Source organism: Tenrec ecaudatus, chromosome 11 (genome assembly GCF_050624435.1).
Source record: "Tenrec ecaudatus isolate mTenEca1 chromosome 11, mTenEca1.hap1, whole genome shotgun sequence".
In the NCBI taxonomy this organism is placed as follows: domain Eukaryota; kingdom Metazoa; phylum Chordata; class Mammalia; order Afrosoricida; family Tenrecidae; genus Tenrec; species Tenrec ecaudatus.
The window spans coordinates 13,707,257-13,729,517 of NC_134540.1; positions in this window are offsets into that span (position 1 = coordinate 13,707,257).

The following is a 22,261-nucleotide window of genomic DNA, read 5'->3' on the forward strand; positions in this document are numbered from 1 at the left end:
ACAAAAATTGATGTATTTGTCACCACTAGACATGCCTTGCAAGGAGTTTTTCAGAGAGAGGGAAACAGATACAGATCAGAAAGTCACACTTACATAAAGAAACAGCATTCAAGAAAAAAATTAATGAAAATATTTTTATTCTTATTCTTAACGGATCTAACAGATAACCATTTGTTTAAAATAATAATAGTAACAATGAACTACATGAGTACAGCTTATGGGTTCTCAACCCTCTTCATGCCGTGACCCTTTAATAATTCCTCATGTTGTGGTGAGCCCCAACCATAAGATTATTTTCTTTCATTTTTTATTTCTGGCTATGGAATTTCTCATTCAATCTGGACCTGCCACAAAGACAGACAGAAAGCGCATCTATCAGAGGACATAAGATCATTTTCATTGCTACTTCATAACTGTCATTTTGCTACTGTTAGGAATTGTAATATAAATATGATATGCGGGATGTATTTTCATTGTTTCAAATTGAACATTATTAAAACATAGTGATTAATCACAAAAACAATATGTAGTTATATAGTGCAAAGATATTTTGTAATCATTTTATTGGGGGCTCGTACAACTCTTACCACAATCCATACATCTATCCATTGTGTCAAGCACTCCCTCCCTTATTCACTATGGTAAGATTTTTTTTGTTCTGATGATGCCTTATACCTGATCCCTTTGACACCTCGTGATCGCTCAGGCTGGTGTGCTTCTTTTTTGTGGGCTTTGTTGCTTCTGAGCTAGATGGCCACTTGTTTCCCTTCAAGCCTTTAAGACCCCAGACGCTATACCTTTTGACAGCCGGGGACCATCAGCTTTCTTCGCCACATTTGCTTATGCACCCGCTTTGTCTTCAGCGATCGTATCATGGAGGTGTGCACCCAGTGATATGATTTTTTTGTTCTTTGATGCCCGATAACTGATTTACTTCTCAAAACAGAAATTTAATCATGGTACCCCTTTTCCCATCATCCTTTGTTTTTACCTTCTGAAATCCTCTGAGGTTTTCCAATCATCACCACGGTCACTCACTCATTCACTCACTGCCATTGAGTTGATGTCCACTCATAGCAACCCTATAGGACAAGGTAAAACTGCCCCTGTAAGTTTCTAAGCTGGTAACCCTTTATGAGAGCAGAAAGCTCCCTCAGAGTCGCTGGTGGTTTCGAACTGCTGACCTTGTAGTTAACAACTCGATGCATAACCACTACCACCAGGGCTCCAGCATCACCTGCAGCAGTAGATGGGATACTTCTTCAAATCACCCATGACCATGAGGCTTGGAGAAAAGGACCAAGAGTTTCCTTTTTAGCAAAATTCCCAACATGTATCTTGGGGCTATTTTTTCAGTGTCTAGATAGTGGCTGGGAGAGTTGATAATCAAGAAATGTTTAGTGAATGAAGCAAAATGCATTCTTCTTTTGGACACAAGCCAATGATGAGGGCCTTTTAAACTATTGCAAGAGACCAAAGCCCTCACTTCCTGTCTTGTCCTGAGGAACTCCCCAACCTTAGTTCATACCTCCTTCCGTTCCAGCTCCGGGGCACTGGGACAGCTCACCAGATCCGTGCTGGACTGCCCAGTCCCTTTGCAGTCTTGCTTCTGGCACACGACAAAGAAAGGACCCATCCTCACCATCCGTGCCCCACCCCTGCAGAGACCTGTTACTATACGTAAGCCCACAAGAGGGTCCTCTAACCTGTATGTAGATGCATACACACCCAGTTGCCGTCAAACTGATTCTGACTCGTAACAACTTCATGTACACAGTGGGCCGAGTCCCACTTTGAGAAGAAGTGGAAGGTAAGATGAAAATGAAACAATGGAAACCTAATTCTGAAAATAAACAAGCAAACAAACCAGGCAACAGGAAAAGAGCTCTCTCTTTCTGAAGCATCCACATTCAGATCGATAGGGCCAATGAGTTCTAGGTATGTAACTCAGAACACACCAAAACGAGCTCATTGACATCCAGGAGTCGAAAGTCACGTCTTTCTGAATTTCCAACTGTGAACTTCGTCGTTAGCAGCTCACTACGACTCGCAAGTAAGCCACACGGTCTCTCCAGAGCCATCTTTCTCAAACAGGGTTGAGGACAATAATCTAATATAGACTATGAAGCCATAGTCTCCAAGCTCAGGCTCACTGCCACTGAGTCAATGCCGACTCAGAGCGACCCTACAGGGCAGTGCAGAACTGCCCCTATGGGTTTCCGGGACTAACTTTTTTAATCATTTTTGGGAGCTCATACAACTCTTATCACAATCCACACATACATCAATTGTGCAAAACACACCTATACATTCGTTGCCCTCATCATTCCCAAAATTGGCCTTCCGCCTGGGTTCCTGGAATCAGCACCTCATTTTCCTTTTTTCCCCTCCCACTGGGACTAACTCTTTAAGAGAGTAGAAAGCCCCCTTCTACAGAGTGATTGGTTGGTTTGGAACTGCTGACCTTGGTGTTTGCAGCCCGGTGCGTAACCACCAGGCCACCGGGACTTTTGCAATGATGCAATAGCCAACTGGAGATCAAGGTAGCCTGTTTTCAGCTGCATCTTCAGCCTCTCCTGCTTTCGTCCTATGCTCCAACCATAACAACGACGCCCGTGTGCTGCGGGAACCTGTCTGCTTATCCACGTATTCCCCTTCTGTCTGCTTATCCATGTGTTCCCCTTCTTGACGTGGAGGCTTTCGCCATCCTGCTGTTGGTGCTCTGAGAGGCCCTTCTAGACTCTCCTGGCAGAGCAGCTCCTGGTTTCCGCGTGGCCCACGGGGCTGTGTGGTGTAGCATCAGGGGCAGGATTCTAGGGCTAGATCACCTGCCTGTGATCCTTGGTTCTATGGCTGCCCAGCTGGGCCATCTTGCCTGTGTTACTTAACTCCCCCGTGTCTTAGTTTTCTCATTTTTAGTGATTATAAAAATGATTCTCATTCCATATATCATTGGGCCATGTTGCACAGGCTGATTAAAACGCCGAGAACATGGCCTGGCCCACGGCCAGGATGTTGTTGTCTTTAATCCATACCCATCGTGACTGCAGCCTTTGTGATGGCTGGTTCTATGTGCCACACTAGTTGGGTAATGGTGCCCAGCTTTTTGGTCAAACACATGTCTAGATGTTGCTGTGAACGTATTTACATGTGATTAGCATTTCAACGAGCTGCTCTTAGGTGAAAGCAAATCACTCTCCGCAATGGGTAGGGTCACAGGTGGATCAAAGGTATGAAGGGCAAACACCAAGGTTTCTTTCTTTTAAATTGTTTTATTGGGGGCCTGTACAACTCCTGTTACAATCCATTGTCTCAGCACATTTGTTGCAATCATCATTTCCAAAACATTTTTCTCCTTGAGCCTTTGGTATCAGTTCCTCATTTCCCCCTTCCCTCCCCCACAGAGGTAGTTAGTTTATTGTGCCAGCATGGCCGATACACACATGTGGGGTTAATTGAAGGGTAGAGAGATAAATGGCTCAGTGAGCCTTGCCTTTCTAGTTCTCGGGTCTCTTTCTTTGTGGTGGTCGGACCAGGGTGCAGCTGCCTTAGCAGTTCCCTGCTTCAGCTTGCAAAGTTGACTTCCTGCAAGACATCCCTGAAAAGAAACCACATGGACCTACCCTGATGTAGCCCTGAGTGCTGGAGCACCTGTGTGGAGACCCCTGCCAGCACTGAGATGCTTACACATTCACTGACGCGGCTTTCCTCCTACAGTTGGCATCATTACATCTGTTTTGTGAGATGGAGGAGGACTCTGTGGATTGGTGTCAGACACATGGGTTAATGGGTTAATATTGGACATGTGGGCTTGGGCAGCACTGCATTGGAATGATTTCTTAATGTGCACTTAACCTTTATATAAAACTCTCTCTTATACATGAGTTTTGTGGATTTGTTTCCCTAAAGTACCCAGACTAATACACCCATCCTACCTCCCTCATGAACCCTTGATAATTTATAAATTATTATTTTTTTATGTTGCCCACTGACCAATATCTCCCTTCACCCACTTTTCTGTTGTCCGTTCCCCTGGGGTGGGTGTTATAGATAGGTCACTGTGATCAGTTCCCCCTCTCTCCCCTTACCTTTCCCTTCCCTTCCTGGTATGGCCACTTTCAATATTGGTTCACAGGGGGTTATCTGTCCTGGATTCCCTGTGTTTCCAGTTCTTATCAGTACTGGTACATGCTCTGGTCTAGCTGGATTTGTAAGGCAGAATTTGGGGTCATGGTATTTTGGGGGTGGGGGAAGGAAGCATTACAGAACTAGAGGAAAGATGTATGTTTCTTAGGTGCTATACTGCACCCTGACTGGCTCATCTCTTCCTACACTGAGGTTTCTTAAGGAAGAAGGGTTCTACTTCCAGACTGTAAATTAAAGTTCTGGTAGAATTTCCAGCATGCCTCATGACCTACTGATTTTACAAGATGTCTGGAATTTCCAGTTGACTGACTTGAGGATTTTGGACCTCCCAGCCCTCACCACTCTGTGATCCAGCTCTTACACGGAATCCTTCTTGCACCTTGATCGATCTTCCCGAGGCTCGTTCTCCTTCTCTGGAGCACCCTGAGTAAGAAGACCGTTCTGACTCAGTGGTAGCACGCGTCTGTGCATCTCTCTGTGAGTAACTACTGCATCTGAGGGGCTCTCTATGCAAGTCAGGGCCAGTTCGGCATAAAGAAAAGGAGGACACCTGCTTTTTAAATCCGTGTGTCTAATCTGGCCTACCTGTAGAACTCCCTTTACATTCCATTCAGCAAGGCTGTGTGTGTCTTTGCCTATTCATATTCTCCCTAGATATGTCGTTTTAGCAAAGCGGTAGGGTATCAAAGCACGAGAGCTCCTGCCTTTTGCATTTTAATCGTCTTCGTTATAAAAGAATTCTTCCTGTCCCATCAGCTGAGTCCGGAGGCTAATGTGCTGTTGACCTTCTCACAAGAAACAAACCAGGGCATGGGGAAGCAATCTTTGTGTGTTCTAGCTCCTCTGAAATTATAATGGGCAGGCTTGGATTTAGAAGAACTGTCAACCGAGGCAGGATTTTCCTCCTTTCTGTAGGATGATTGATAATGGCAGGTATTAAGATGGAAGCGAAAATACCTACAATTAAGAGTTTGACCGGACACACTGGGGCTTTCTAAAGTTGGGGACATTTTAAGTACACGTCTTCTTTAATCCCTCACTTCTCACTTAACAGAGTTTAACAGCAAGAGATGGCAGCCCATGACACAAGTAAAAGTTAGGTGGCATGATGTAGCCATAAAGAACAATGACAAGTTCGTGATGCAGAAACCCAGGTGGCTCTCGAGGACATCTTGCTACGTGAAATAAGTCAAGCATATAAGGACAATTATTATAGGATCACGCTTCTAAGAAGAGAAGACGAGACAAGCGGAGGTCAGTGGTCACTGGGGGCTGTAGGGGCTGGCGTGAAGCATTCTGGCTGTTTTCCTTCCTAAAGAGACTCGTGCTTTCTTTCGCCTGGCCAGTCAATCCCGACGCCTCACGACCCTGTAGCACAGGGTCGAATTGCCCCTGTGGGTTTCCGTTACCGGAGCCTGATATCCTCCATCGTCACCAAAATGCACCCGTATCCGTACCTGTGCGTGCACACGCAACAATGGCCCGGGCCAAGCGCACCTTCGTTCTCAAAGTTACACCTTAGCTGTTAGGTGCCATCGAGTCGGTCTCGACTCACAGAAACCCTACGTCCAGCCCAGCAAACCACTGCCAGGTCCCGCCCCGGCCTCGCAGCGGCGGGTACGCTGGGGCCCCTGGCTCCATCCATCTTTCTCGGCTTCTCCTGCCCCGCGGTCCTCTGGCTCGTTCGCGGCGGCGGCGGCGGCGCTTGTCGATCGCGCGCCCGCCAGCAGGGGGCGCCAAAGCACCGCGTGTAAACGCGGCCCGGAGTAACCCCTCTGTCCAAGCGGTTCGCCTCTCTGGTGGGAACACGACCGAGCGCGCTGGCAGTGGAGCCCAGACGAGGTCGACGAGAAGACCAGAACCAACAGCCCAGGTGGCTCGGCGCGAGGGGCCTCGATTTCAGGCTCAGCCCGTGTCCGTTGACCACAGAACTCGACGCCGGGGCTCTTACCGAGTCCGCTAGGGGCGGCGGGCGGTTATGCAAGGACTCGTTGGGTGTACGAAGCTCAGCTCAACTGTGTGTGTGGACGCGATCAGAACAAATGGCATGTCTAATATTCTGGATAAGTCCCAGCCTGGGCTTGACCCAGTACTTGAGTCCGGGGGAGGCAAGGCGAGAGGGCCCTCGCAGGTGTCAGGGCGCCGTTGTTGACCTGGGCGTGCTGGGACCGCCAGCTCCGCAAGGGGTCGGTCCATCAAGGGCCACCTGGCCCTCACCTTACTGATTTCCCCAAGAAAAGCACAAGCAAATGCTCTGGGATTGAGTCTGACCCGCGAGTTACGGAGCGCGTCTGCTCCGTATGGTTTTCTCTGCTCCTGTCTTTGCAGACACAGTTCACCAGAATTTTCTTCCACCGCGCCGCGGTCAACCCCCATTGCCCCTGGGGCAGCTAGAGGATGGGCACAGACTTCCGCACAGCGCGGCAGGGACAGCTCTGTGGTGTCCCTCACAAGCCGTGGGAAAGAAAACCAAGCTTGTGAGTTTCCCAGACAATGACAGTTGGCGGGAACAGAAGCCCGGTCGTTCTCCCGCAGAGCTGCTGGTGGTTTCGAACTGACGACCATGCAGATCACAGCCCAAAGCATAACCCCTGCGCCACCGAGCAACCAGAAGGAGCAAGCTCACGGCCATGGAGTCTGCGCTGACTCATAGCGACCCTCTGGGACAGGGTGGAACTGCCCCTGTGGGGTTCTGAGACTGTGACTTTACAGAAGAAAGCCCGGCCTTTCTCCCACAGAGTGGCTGGCGCTTTCAAACGGCGGGTCTCGCAGTTCGCAGCCCCATGGGTAACCATTACACCAACAGGATGCCTCTGGGAAGAAACCAGCAGCGCCGAATAGAACCCCTTTGGCTCTGAGTCGGTTAGGATTTCTAGCAAGTCACTGTCTGGGGGCGGAGGGGTGTGGGTTTGTGTGTGCTAGGGGCTTGGTCGTGCCTGGGATATGGAAGGCATGCCATCCACAGGGTCATCGGAAGCAAGGCCGCGAGGTGGGCTGGGTGCTGCCCCAGACAGGGGGCAGCTGCAGTAATGTGAGCTGCCAGGAATGCGGCTGGGTGTGTGGGTGTGAGCATCTTAAAAAGCCAGCCTGCCCAAAGTGCTTGCTCCTCCCGGAGAGGCTGGCCTATCATCAAGAGGCTACTTGCTTGAAGGGAATTCATTTAAAGGCAGCAACCAGCCTCAACAGGTGGAAGGCAACGTCCTGGTTGCCGTGACTGGGGCAGTGGCAGACTGACATGCATGATTCACTGGGCCGCCGGAAGCGAGTAGAGGCCCCGGCTGATTACGTGAGTGGGCCAGATCCAACATGGACACATCTGGGACCACTTTGTGATGGAGAGGAGGCTGGTTGGCAATTAAACTCACTTGCCATCAAGTTTGATTCAAACTCACTTGTGTCCGAGTAGAATGCTCACCGTAAGATTTTCAAGGGCTGGTTTTTCAGCAGAGAGCCAGGCCTTTCTTCCAAGGTGCCTCTGGGGGTGGAGTTGAACCTCCAACCTTTCAGTTAAACTTTAATGCTTTTCACCAGCCTGGGTGGCGCAATCAGATGCCTGGATCACAGCAGGTCGGAGAGCTGGGATTGTGTGGAGTCGTTGTGAGTGGAGGGAGGGTCTTTGTGTGGGTTTTGCAGTTCTGTCGCATTCCTCGTGACAATGGACAGACGTGTGGACCGTGGCGCAGGGATCCTTGCCTCCGTTTAATAGGCTGTTCTCCCTTTGCAAATGGTTTTCATCTGAAGATGCCTCCTGGCCGTGACGTTCCACGGGCTCTCCCGAAGGCTAGAGAGGCTGGGAGATAGAGAGCAAGGGCTAAGGTAGGGCAATCAGCTTGCTGAGGATCTGGGGAAAGGGCCTGTGTGGATGTGGGGTGGGACCACTGTGCACAGTAGGCATGTGGACAGACTGGCAGAGGGACCAGCCCACACAAAGGCAGAGGCCTCCTTAGCAGAGGGCAAATCTGACCAGCAAAGCAAGGAGGTGCTCGTTTCAAATAAAAAAGGGGCTTTTTAGGGTGCTGCCCAAGCCTCTCAGACAGCACAGTGGTCTCATTTGACCCCTCAACAGTTCTATGAAGAAGCGGGGTTGTTTATTATATTATTATGCCTGTTATCTAGATAAAGAGAGCTGGTGGCCTAGTGGGTTACATGTTGGGCTGTTAATGGCAAAGTCAGCAGTTCAAAACCATCAGCTGCTCTAAGGGAGAAAGAGGATACTACTAGAAAATGTACAGTGTCGGAAACTCACAGGGGCAGTTCTCCTCTGTCCTGTAGGGTTGCTATGAGTCGGAATGAACACAATGGCTGTGAGTTTGGTTCTTTAAGTGGTTAGGAGTAAGGAGCAGGGCTTTGATGTGAACTTAAGGCTTTTACCAGTCTCTGCCCATGGGTTTGTGCCTCGCTGGTAGAGGAAGGCGAGATGGTTTGTTTCCAGATCTGTTCATTAAAGGGGCGGCATGGTGCACTGACAAGAGCAGAGACTCAGCATGAGGCTCCCCGGCTCCCTTTTTTGTAGGCAAGGCGACTTGGAGTAAGTTGCTCTGCCTTCCTGGCCTTCAATCCCTCATCTGTAAAACGAGGGTATTGCTTCCACCTTAGTTACATAGTGGGTTGCACATGGGGCTTCTAACTGCAAGGTCAGCGGTTTGAAATCACCAGCTGCTTTGCAGGGAAAACGATGAGGCTTTCTTTCTACTCCCACAAAGAGTTAACTGTTACAGTCTCGGAAACCCACCAGGGCAGTTCTACTCTGTCCTGTAGGGTCACTGTGAATCAGCATCCACTTGATGGCAGGGAGTTTGGTGGATTATTCTTAATTCATTAGAACCATTTTACCAGTTCCTCCTTAGCAAAGATAGTTAAGAAGGTCCTTTCTAATTAAAAAAACATATCAACCTTCGGTAACATTGACATTACAAATTCTCCTCTTGACCATTTCATTTTAGTAACTTGTTTTAATATTTAGGTCCTCTTGCTTTCTGATTGAAGATGTTTATTAGTGACTAAACTTGCAGTATCTTTTAATTGGGCTGTGGGAGTAAGGTGGCGTTTACAATCTTTCAATAGAATCCCAGCATGCACACACACACACACACACACACACAGAGATGCACACACACACATTGGCATGTGCCTATACAGTATAACTGCCAAGAACAACTAATCTAGGAATAACTGCCGAATCTGATATTATAGGTGGTGTACCTCATTAGAAATAATTTGTCGACATGAAGAAACATGAATTCCTTTTTGTTGCAAATGTGAACATAAAAATTAAGGGGCTGTCTCCGTGCTCAACAAGTAACTACTCTTTTTTTTAAAAAAATCTAAATCGAGGGAAAAAAACAAAACACTCAAGGCTTAGATGCCATGATAGTCTAAATTTGTTTAAGTAGAATACTTTTTATTGTTACTGCTCTTCCATATAGTTTCGTTCTTTAATTGTATTGGAGAGAGCTAATTTTGCAAAATTTTAATTTTGTTTCTCCCCATGAGAGAATCGCTTACCTCCAATTGTTGTGTTTCCTGGGGGCAGCATCTCTCCCTTACACAATATGTGTCTGGGCACGTTCAACTTGCCAGACTCTTACCTAAAAGAAGAGTCATTAACTCACTGCCAGGAGCCAATTCCGACTTACGTGGACCTTAGAGGACAGGGTAGAACTGCCCCGTGGGTTCCTAAGACGGCAACTCTATGGAAGCAGCCAAAGGACCAACAACAATTCTCCATCCAGTGATCTTAGCGACATCTGCTCCATTGTGAATGCTGTTGAGCTGGGTGTTTATGATAACGGTATCTGTTAACTTGAAAATGCCTCCACCATCATCAGCTAAACTCCTGTGATGAGTCAGCGAACCTAATTTTTTATTTTCAACTACTCTTTAATTGCCTATGGAGAGTATCAAGAATAATTTTAAGAGACCTTTTTTAAGGCCTGAAATAACTATTTTGACGATGTTGCAGGATCAGGCAGTGTTCCCATTTGTACTTGGGATCACTATGAGTCAGGGCCAACTCAGGACCCCCTCACCACATACTCCTGCTCTTAGCCTCAATGGTATAAGTGGCTTGCAATTGCTGCTAACCTAAAGTCTATCTGTTCAAACCTGTTCATCAGCTCCTGGGAACAAAGGCCTGGCTAACTGCTTCTTTAAAGAAAATTCCATGGGGGCAGTTCTCCTTGGTAAGGCCTGTAGTAATCATGAGTCAGGGGGAACCTCATGGTCAAACTCACCACCATCGAATCCACTCCGACTCAGCAGCCCTATAATGACATAGTGCCACTCCCGTGTGGGTTTCTGAGCCTGTAAATCTCTACAGGAGTAGACAGCCTCATCTTTCTCCCTGGGAGCGGCTGATGGGCTTCAACTTCTGACCTTGTGGTTAGCAGCCCGGCATTCAATTCCTTCTATGATGCGATGTCTGAATCTACAAGTCCTGCTTGGATTTTTGGCAACCGATGTGCAGAACATGAGAAAGAGCTGTAATGTGTTCAGAACAAATATCAGTGATTTAGAAATTGTGCATTTACCTAAGTAAAGGTACTCTGTGTTACCACACAGCACTACCCAGTGTCAAAGAACAAACATGTCATCCCGTTTCAAAGCACTGTAAGACATTGTAGCCACCCTGATAATAGCTCTCAGGTATGTTGGTGGCAAGTCATACCAAAATAAAAGTTCAAAGTGCAGTCTACACTGCACACCACTTACAGGGCAACAGAGCTTCTAGTTGATCTTGCTTTGTAAACTTTTGGCTTTTCTTGGAAATGCCACCTGTGGTTTCAGGCTACTCTATTTTGCATACAAGTCCCTCCCAGGGAATTAAAGGCTGCTGCGGTCTGTAAGGGGTAGAATTCCAGCTTCCATGCTGAGCACCAGGTTTGCAAAGGGCCATGCATAACAGGGAAGGCCCCAACCCCATTTACAGTCCCCAGGGAGATTAAGCCTCTGTTGAATTCCTTCTGACCATTAACCAGGAAAGTGAGCAGTCTTGCCCTCAGGCAGAGTGATGGGAAAACAGTTTGCCTCCACCCTCTGACCAGCCCAGGTAGCTGCAGTCTCTCCAGGGCTTGCTTGAGTGTGTCCTCCAGGGAAGCTACCCTACTGGTCCGAAGGCCCTGGACCAATCTTGCCAGCTCTTCTATCTAACATAGTGTATGTGTCCCATTCATGGTCCCACTGATAGCTGTGATGTATGGACCTGCCATCAATCATGCTTTTGTGACAGTTTCCTTTGCCCTACTAGGTCCTTTGACAAGTCTTCCAATCTCCACAAACCCTTGCCACCTCGATGACTTCCTGCTAATGATCCCACCTCATCTGATCACGTCTTTGCCTTTGTCTTGTCTTTCCCTGTTTCGGCTTTAATACATGTCCTCCTCTTTAACTTTGAGATGTGGGGGGGCTCCTGTTGTACCCTACGGTGTGTCTCCAGTGGCTGGAGGTGGTCGAGCGTCATGCCAGGGTGCACTCCGATGACATTCAGGTGGCAGCTTTGCACTCCTATCTCCGCCCCTCTTCCTGAGCTTCTGTGTCTCCAATGACAATTCCAGCTGTGGTGTTGGCAAAGAAAAGCAGACCAGACCCCGGATGGGCCACAGAACAAACACATTCATCTTAAAGGAAATCATCTAGCCAGGGCGCTCCTTAGTCACAAGTATGGCGAGATTTTGTTTGGCTGGATGGCTTTGGGCATATCTTCAAGAAAGACCAGTGGGCAGGCATCACCTCCTGGCGGGCAGAGCCTAGGGTCATCCAAAAAATGAGAGGGATTCAACATTAGGCATGACAATAAACCGCCCAGGATCATGATGATGCCACGGGACTGGCCAGTGTTTCCTGCGTGTTGTGCAGGAGGTTGCCATACCAACTCCACAGCAACTAATAGCAAGGACAATGGCGGTCTGAGTCAAGGGTCAAATAGACAGGTATTGGAGAAGAGGGCTAGTTGGATGTTTAATGGGTTTTGCTTGGCTTTCTGCATTACGCAATGGGCACACAGGACACATGCAAACAGCAGGTAGGCCTTCCTCATTAACAGATGCTGGCCTGTGTCAGCCAGAGCTGAGGATGGACAACGAGCTGCTAGGTATCCAGATAGGAATTCTGTATGATTGGGGGCGGGGGTTGTGATTCCTCTTTGGATAATTTCTAGTTCTTTAGAGATACCCGGCATTTCAAGGCAGAAAGAGAAATGTCCAGAGACAGAGGAGCTCTGGACTGGCACCGTGATAGGCAGGGCTGATGGCATGGTGGTTACAAGTCAGGCTGCTTAATCAATACTGAGGGCAGCCATTGGAAACCACCGTGGGGAGAAAGAGAGGACTCTCAAGAGTTACCGTCTCCGAAGCCCACAGGGGCAGCTCTTCTGTTTTTATAGAGTTTGCTATGAGTCGGGATGGACTTGGTGCAGTGAGTTGTTCATTTATTTGGAGGTTGGAGCTGCTGAGAATTACGGTGACACTGAGGAGCCGGAACTCCACAGAACCGCCTGGGTTTTCTGAATTTGTCAAGTAACCGTTTTACTACGTTTCGATGACTTTCTTTTTTCAAAACATTTTATTAGGGGCTCACAACTCTTATCACAATCCATACATATACATACATCGATTGTATAAAGCACATCTGTACATTCTTTGCCCTAATCATTTTTTCTTTTTTTACATTTTATTAGGGGCTCATACAACTCTTATCACAATCCATACATATACATACATCAATTGTATAAAGCACATCTGTACATTCTTTGCCCTAATCATTCTCAAAGCATTTGCTCTCCACTTAAGCCCTTTGCATCAGGTCCTCTTTTTTTTCCCCCTCCCTCCCCGCTGCCCCCTCCCTCATGAGCCCTTGATAAACCACAGATTGTTATTTTGTCGATGACTTTCTATTAGTGAAAACCGGTTTTGTTAATTGTCCCTTCTCGGCAAACTTCTGCCTTGTGCTGGTTCTGGCCCTCGCGGATTTGATAGGGCATCAAGCTAAGTTCAACCTTAAGAAACCCTGGTGGCGCCGAGGTTCAGTGCTTGGCTGCCAACTGCAAGGTCGGCACGTGGGATGCACCAGTTGCTCCGGGGGGAAAACTGCCCCAGTCGGCTTTGGAAGCCCTGTGGGCACCTCTGCCCTGTCCTGTGGGTCACCGGGAGCCGCCATCAACTCGATAGCACCGGGTTAAGAAATGTTCCAACTAAGGTTACAGTTTAGTCCTTGGCAGGTCTAAGCTTTCATGTGCGTTCTGTTTTAAGAAAGCATTTATATTAAGGAGACAAACAGGACTCAGGATGATGCAAAAGCGCATTTGTCAAAGAAATGGGCGCGGACACTGAAGAAAAAGGGAAGCGTTTTCCCTCTGTACTTGACCTCCCCCCTCCCAGAGAGGTTGTGACGAGCGTTCCCAAGACGTGGAATCAGAGCGCAGATGAATTCTGGCGGAGGGATCTGGGATCCGTGTTTTGATCAGATGATAGAAATCACTTCAAGCGAATTGCCTTAATTGCACTCATAGAAAGCTATTAAAAAATCTAGCTCGAATAACGATGGTAACATATGTACAAATATGCTTGATAAAATTGATGCTATGGATTGTGATAAGAGCTGTAAGAGCCTCCGACGAAATGGTCTTTTAATTAAAAAATAAATCTACATCGGAGAGATCTGTGATCGAGCAAATAAGACATCTGCATGAATGGCGTTTTTGGAGGAGCATCTCTCTAAACACCCACCCAAAGCCCCATAGGGCGTCCTGGTGGTACAGTGGGTTACACATTGGGCTGTTAACAGCAAGTTCGGCAGTTCGAAACCACCTGTCTCTCTGTCCTTGGGAGAAAGAGGAGGCTTTTTACTCCCGTAAATTAGGGTCTTTAGGAGTTAGAATCAACCCCACGGTGATGCGTTTGTGGGGTTTTTTTTTGGTGATGGCGGCGGTGGTGACTGCTTTTGTTTTGTTTTTAGTTATTCAGCAAGATGAACAATGCTCTCCTGAGTTGGACCGCGGTGGGGTGGCAAACAAAAACCCCAGCAGGAACGCTGCTGCAAGATGCTGCGGGCTCACAGCTGCTGCAGGTAGTCCCGATTGGAGATGCCATGAACCGTTTCCTCGCCTGGCACCTGGACCGACGCAAATTGCCAGGCTTTCTTCCGGTGCAAAATAGGCTATTTACAGGTCACCACAGCAGACAAACGGGAGGTGGTGCGAACCCTGTACGTGAAGACAGAGCAGAGGGCAGCCCTGGGAGGCGGACGGCTGGCCCTCCTGACCACTCGCAGCTGTGCCTGGGCCCACATCCCTACCGGCCGTCCTGGGTAACGTCCGCGCAAGACTCAGATCCCGACCATTTCCCAGAGCCTGGCGGGAGCTCTGGCCTCCTTTAATGAGCCTCGTGTCCCCTGTCACAGATGGAAGTCCGTGATGGCCAGCAGGTAAAACACCCTGGAATATCAAAGCCAGAACACGGTGGGGAGGTGTGGTTGAGAAACATTTTCATGGCGAGGGTGGGGTAGGGGGTGCAAATGTAACAAGTGGGTTGTAAGCATCAACCCACTGATATGTAGGATGTATTAGTGACCCCTGTGAAACAGTCGTTGTTCCATCCCCAAAGGGGTCTTGACCCACAGGTTGAGAACCACTGCTCTAGTTCCTGAATACTTTCTCCCCGCCACTATCATGACCCAGTTCTACCTTACAAATCTGGATAGACTGGAGGACACACATTGGTACAGACAAGAGCTCTCGACACATAGAATTCAGGACAGATAAACCCCTCAGGAACAGTAGTGGGGGTAGCAATATCATGAGGGGAGGGGAGTGAGGGGGAACCCATTACAAGGTTGGATATATAGTCCACCCCCAGGGGAGTAAATAATAGAAATGTGGATGAAGGGAGACAACAGACAGTGTAAGATACGAAATAACAACAACAATATATAATTGATCGAGGACTCAAGAAGATGGGAGGGTAGAGGAGGGAGGGGAAAAAAGAGGAGCTGAACCCATTGTGGATCTAAAATAGACTCCTATGAGTAACACATTAAAATTTTTTTTAAAAAGGAGGAGCTGATACCAAGGGCTCAAATAGAAAATGTTTGGAAATGTTGATGGTAACATATGTACAAGTGTGCTTAATACAATTGAATGATGCGTTGTCATGTGATTTGAAAGAGCCCACCAATAAAATGATTAATAAAAAAAGAGAAAACATCATTGCTTCAGAGTCAATGCCTAATTGGCAGTCTCTGCCAAAATATTTGAAATGTACAAAACCACATACTAAAAATATAAGAAACAGCAAGCATTTGATAGAAAAGTAAGATGCTAACTTTGCCAGAGAGCCAAGGCGTAATAGAATTACAAATGACAACACCAAGGCCTTTGTTATCCAGAGCCCTCACAGAAGGGAAAACTCGGGGAGGGGGCTCCGTCTACTCTCCTGGAACTGTAGCTGAGAAGCCCAAAGGGATAAGTAGCAAGGATTTCCGAGTGCCGTTTGGAGAACCAACAACACAGACACTGCTCCCCTCCCCCAGAAAAATCTGTATGATGCATGTTTCAAGGATACTTGAAAAAAAAGATTTCTCTAATCTTGTATTGCCAATCATTTTAAGAGGCCTGGTTTTCCAGAAGTGATTTGAGGAAGAAAAAAATAGGAGGCGGAGATCTTATTAAACCTCATCCTGAATTGTGGAAAGGGCTTTTTCCCCAGACTGGAATCTTCCAGAGCTTGGCCATACAACATAGCTGTCAAATGTTCTGTGTGGAGTTTGTGGCATAAACACAAAATTGTTTAAAATACACAGGACATCATGAGACAAAGCAGTTTTTCCTCTAGCATGATATCAGTAATCAACTGCTTAGAACTTTCATTTTAAAATGTTAAACATTAGACAGTGTTTCCCAACGTGCACCATACTGCCCTCTGAGTAGAGGGCCAGTGGATGCAAGAATTCAAACCCTCACTGCCATTGAGTCAATTCCAACTCATAGCGACCCTACGGGATAGGGCAGAACTGCCCCAGTGGGTTTCTGAGACTTTAGCTCTTTACAGGAGTAGAAAGCCTCGTCTTTCTCCAAAGGAGTGCTGGTGGTTTTGAACTGCTGAACTTGCAATTGGCAGTCCAATCCAAGGTAGCCTGCAAAAGTACATACACTTTATCCTGGGGGGGAAAAAAAAAAATATATATATATATATATATATATATATATATATATATATATATATATATATATATATATTCCTTGAAAGGGACCAAATAAGTTTGGGCACCTATGCATTAGGCTATAGATTTTTTTTTCAGTGTCTTGCAAGCTATCTTTACCATTGAAGTAGCAATATAACATCTGTATTCATTTTCCAAAAATTTGGGGGAAAATGGAATGAAAAGGGTAATGGAATCTTGCCAGGAACTCTTTGAAGCTTCCTGGTATGTTTAACTCTCAGGCACAGTAGACTTTGCATATGTGTGTGTGTGTTTTATATACATATAAATAGGAGCCCAGGTGGTGCAGTGGTTAAGGCGTCTGGCTAACTGAAAGGCTGATGGTTTGAACGCAAACAGCCACTGTCCAGGAGAAACATGAGGTAGTCTGCTACTATGCGTTCTTCAGCCTCAGACAGCCAATGGGGCAGCTCTGCTCTGTCCTACTGGGTTGCTCTGAGGTGCGCTGGGGGAAGGAAGGGCTGTGTGACTCAGCCAAATCAGAAGTTTGATAAGCTCTCCCTCCTGGTTTCACACCCTAACGGACACAATCAGTATCATATTAACAACACATGTACTTTATTCGGTCATTACTTTGTATTAATGATTTCTATCACCAAAAGACAAGCAACATGATTAGTCACTCTTGAAGAATGACTGTCTTCCTGCATTCCTTTATTTCTGGGCAACCTCCCCCTAGTGGTCTGTCTATAGTCACATTGGGCGCCTTTGCTCCTACTGTAGAGCTCTGGAAACAATGGGGCCTTCAGATTTGGAGTTAAAAAAAACCCAAACGAACTGATTCTTGTAAAACAGCAATTAATTCTTAGTGCTTAACTTGAACATTCATGCACATTAGTTTTCCAAGTAAATAAGTAAAATGGCTCCTTAAACTTCCTGTCTGCCAACAAGGCCCTGCCATCTGTGTTCTACATGGCAGCATTAAAAAAAAATTAATACATATGTCCCCCCTTTTGGGGAAACATGTTAAAAGCTTTAATATGACATGAAACAGAACTAAAATACTGAAAACACATTGTGCTTTAAACATGAATGTATGATTAAAGTTTGTGACATTCAGAGAACTGGGAATTTCATGTGCTTTCAATTAGTTTTCTGGGTTCTCAGTGTAAGAAAAATTAAAATTAAGTCTGGCCAGTTTGGGGTTTTGGAGAATTATTTTATTGCCCACAAGGTAGTTATGTTTATAATAGATGAATTCTGTCGGATAGAGTGAGATCAGGTGGTGTCAGCATAAGCAACATATTGTAAGAGGGTTTGGCTTGATGTCCAGGAGTTATGGAATGTTCTGACCCCAGTCCTTCACTAACTACACAGCGATGAGCCAATCACTCAAACTCTCTGTGTCTCTATTTTCTTACTTGTAAAATGAGGGATTGGGCTAGATTCATAGGTCCCCAAATTTATTCATCCAGGATAAAGTGTAGGCATCTGCTTTTGCACGACATCCCCTGGAGCATTTCTGCATCCTCCAGGTGGCGGTATTGCCCAGTTTGGTGAACTTAGGACACTTTATAGTCCTATTGGACTACAATAGGAATTACCTATAAAGGTGAGTCAAAATCAACTTGATGGCAGTGAGTTTGAGTTTTATAAATCTCTTTACCGAGGTTCAACTATCGCTAATACTTTTAGTGGACAGTAATACCTCTCAACCTTTTAAACACGATACCACCAGCATTTCTCGACTGTCATTACAAACTGTTAACACCTTTAAATGGCTGCATGTGGCCCTGCCTTACAGCTAGGCCATCATTTACTTAGCCATGTCCCTAACGTTGGCTGCTTCATTATTGATTTTCAAAATGGTGACTATGAGAGCTTTCCAATTTTTTTTATGCCTTAGCATTCCTTTTAGCCCCCAAACGTGTGTGTGTGCGCGCGCGCAAGTCCTCCAAATAAATATTATCAGTAGTAGACCGTGCACTGAGCTGCTAACCACAAAGTCTGTGGTTCGAATCCACCAGCCACTCTGCAGGGGTTAAAAGAGACGAGGCTGTCTGCTCCTGGAAAGATGTAAAGGCTTAGAAACCTGGAAGGTTTACACTGTCTACACTGCCTAACAGGGCCCCTGTGAGTTGGAATAGACTCAGTGATGGTGCGTTTGAATGCTGATTCTTAAAGGACTACATATTCTTTACCACAACGTTAAAAATCCTATTAAGGAAAAGAAAGTCAACCATTTATGACGTCCAGATACTTTCCAACCAATCAGGCGGGCTCTAAAATGCACAGTGCCTGCCCGGTAGTAGGCACTCATTTGTTGAACGCAAGACAAAATCCGTAGGAAATTATACTTCAAGGAAAATGTGTGGGTTCTTCTAGGAAGAACCACTACGGTCCCCGTTACTATGCCCGTGTTCAGGTTGTTGGCTGACGGATGAGGCTATGCTGGTTCAGATGAGTACTTTCCCCGGGCACACAGCCTGCGATATGCAGCTGACACAACCCTGCGTGCTGGTGAGGACCCAGGACATCGGCCTCCCTGTAGAGCACACCTCAACGTAAAGACAAGAAAATCCCTCGCAATGGAACCAGCAGGCCACATCCCGTAAGTGGAGGCAGGATTGAAGTGGTCAAAGAGTTGTTTTCACTCGGGTCCACATTCAACGTCAATGGAAGCAGCAGTCAAGAGACGCAGTGACATACAGCACTGGGCAAATTGGTGGCAAGCGAACCCTGTAAAGTGTTAAAAAGCCAAGGTATCATCAGGAGGAAAAGGTGCACCTAACCCACTTGCGTGTGGCAGATGGACAACGAATAAAGACGTCCCAAGGGGCATGGAAGCCTTTGAATGACGGAGTTGGGGAGAATGTTGTAGACTGTATACTGCCAGAAGACTGAACAGTGTCTTGGAAAAGCACAGCCAGATGGCTTCTTAGAAGGGAGGATCATGAGGCGCCTCCTGGACGCTGGTCGTGCTATCAGGAGACCAGTCCACAAGGAAGGACATTATGCTTGGCAGAGGGGGGGTCAGCGACAAAGAGGCAGATCTGAAACAAGGTGGGCTCAGAGCAGAGCAATGATGGAGGAAGGTCCGGGGTCTGCCAGTGTTTCCTTCTGTACACAAGGTTGTCTGAGTTGGTGCCGATTCAGTGGCAGAGAACCCAGTGAAGGGCCAACTGACGACAGGCTGCCAGGAGCTGATGGCACGAGACGTCCTAATAGTTCAGACAAAGCACTGAGAAGGGACAGTTGTTGGGAAAGGAAACGTGAGGTACGAAGATAAGTTCCACTGCTGAAAAGTAAGCATCCAATTTTCCACTTAGTCATGACATTGCACTTAAATCACCTGCTTTGACAAATAAGCATTTAGACCAGAGATGGCTGTCTTGGGTGGTGAAGGCAAAATGCAGAAGTTTCTGCCTGGGGATTGATCGAAGGGAGTGATCCCCCTCTGCCTGCGGAGCATGCTGCAATCGCCGCCCCGAAGAGCAAGCAGAAAAAAGAATCATCAGAATCGTCACGCGCATTTTCGTGATGATCCGGATATTTGGGGAAGGGTTTCCCTACAGACTCTGTGAGGGTAAGTCTCTCCCTCATTTTCATTGACCTCACTTGACAGGAAACATTGTCCTTCTCAGTTCGGTCACACGCACCAACGAATGCATGATAATCATGAGAAAAAACAGACTTCATAGCAAACACATAGCAACCACAAGGAACCCGGAAGGAGAAAATGACACGAACCCTTTCTCTTAAGCAGAATGAAGGCCAACCTGAAATACTTGAGTATCCTTTGGAGAGGGGGGTGGGAGTGGGGAGAAAACCTTTCCTTTTTGATGTAACAAATAAAACCACTTCTGTCTTAACCTTTCTTTCATTGTTGTACTATTTTAGTGCTTGCTTGCTTCATCTTTTATGTCAATCAAACCTTGATTCTTTTCCGTGGAGTTCAGCTAACATTACTGAGATTCTGTGGGGGTTAACAGGAAAGAAGCAGACCCCAAACACTTTAGTGGTTATCTCTATATTGGGATTATAGGATTTTTATAATTTTCGTCTCTATATGGGTTTTTCTGAATTAGGTAGATTGAGCTGGCGTTCTTGCTATTAACCTCACCCCTCCCAAGCAACCTAAAATATTCCCTGGTGTTGAAGAGTTCATCTGGTGGATTGAGCAGCTTATTGATAAGAATGTAAGAGTAAAAAAAAAAAAAAAGAATGTAAGAGTTCGAATCCTCAGCTCAGGCTCCACTTCTGTTGTGTGCTCACTGGGGCCTCAGTCTCTCTGTTCGAAACGACACGTTCCCCAAGAGGAGATCCAAGTTCAGTTGCAACTATAATGATCTGTGGGTCTATCAGAAAAGAAAATTGAGCTTGATACAAGCCTTGTGTAGGGCAGCTTGGCACTCTCTTGAAATGTACAAATGTGCTTACCTGTGGACCCAAGGCTTTCCTTTCTCTTCTGACAAGTTACTCACTGCAGAACTCTAGGTTACAGCCACGGCTGGGAAACGAATCAGATGTGCGCCAAGCTGGGAAGGTTCTGTAAACGGTTACTTATATATGCACAACAATGGAATGATAAAAAACAAACTCACTGCCATTGAGTTGATACCAACCCACAGCGACCCTGTAAGACAGGGAGGAAGTTCTCCTGTGAGTTTCAAGACTGTAACTTTATAGGAATAGAAAGTCCCTTCTTTCTCCAGTGGGAGTGGCTGGGTGGTTTTGAACTCCTGGCCTGGTGGTTTGAACCCCAGTGCAAAGCCACGATGCCACCAGGGAATGGCAGACCAGCCTTAAGAAAAGAATGAACCCCCTCAATGCAAGAACACTTTGTTCTATTAACCTGGCATTCGTGATGCTCACCTTCCCAACACGATTGCTGAAGACAAATGGGGGCATAAGCAAATGTGGTGAAGAAAGCTGATGGTGCCCGGCTATCAAAAGATATAGCTTCTGGGGCCTTAAAGGCTTGAAGATAAACAAGCAGCCATCTAAGCTGAGAAGCAACAAAGCCCACATGGAAGAAGCACATCAACCTGTGTGATCATGAGGTGTCTATGGGATGAGGTATCAGGCAGCAAAGAACAAAAAATCATGTCATTGTGAATGAGGGGAAGTGCGGAGAGGAGACCCAAAGCCCATCTATAGGCAACTGGACATCCCCTTACAGAAGGGACTCAGGGAGGAGACGAGCCAGTCAGGATATAGTGCAGCAACGATGAAGCATATCACTTTCCTCTAGTTCTTAAATGCTTCCTCCCCCTCCACTATCATGATCCCAATTCTACCTTACAAATCTGTCTAGACCAGAGGATGTACATTGGTACAGATAGGAACTGGAAACACTGGGAATCCATGACAGATGAACCCCTCAGGATCAGTGGTGAGAGTGGCGATATTGGGAGGGTGGAGGGAAGGTGGGGTAGAAAGGGGAACCGATTACAAAGATCTACATATAACTCCTTCCCTGTGGGACAGACAACAGAAAGTGGGTGAAGGGAGATGTCAGACAGTGTAAGACATGACAAAATAATAATAATTTATAAATTATCATGGGTTCATGAGGAAGCGGGGGCAGGGAGGGAGGGGGAAATGAGGAGCTGAAATCAAGGGCTCAAGTAGAAAAGCAGATGTTTTGAGAATAATGATGGCAATGTGCTTTACACAATGGATGCATGTATAGATTGTGATAAGAGTTGAATGAGCCCCCAATAACATGATTAAAAAAGAGAAAGAATGAACCCTTTTCTATGTAAGACATTTTTTGAAAACTGTGTGAGGGACATTGACACTATAGGCTTTCTGTGCCAACTCAGAGCTCTTTTTTTTTTAACGAATAAAAACAGATTGGGTGATAGGTTGGATTGTGAACTGTAAATTCAAGGGTAGCAGTTTGAAACCACCAGCTGCTACAAGCCGGAAAGATGAGGCTTTCTACTACCATAAAGTT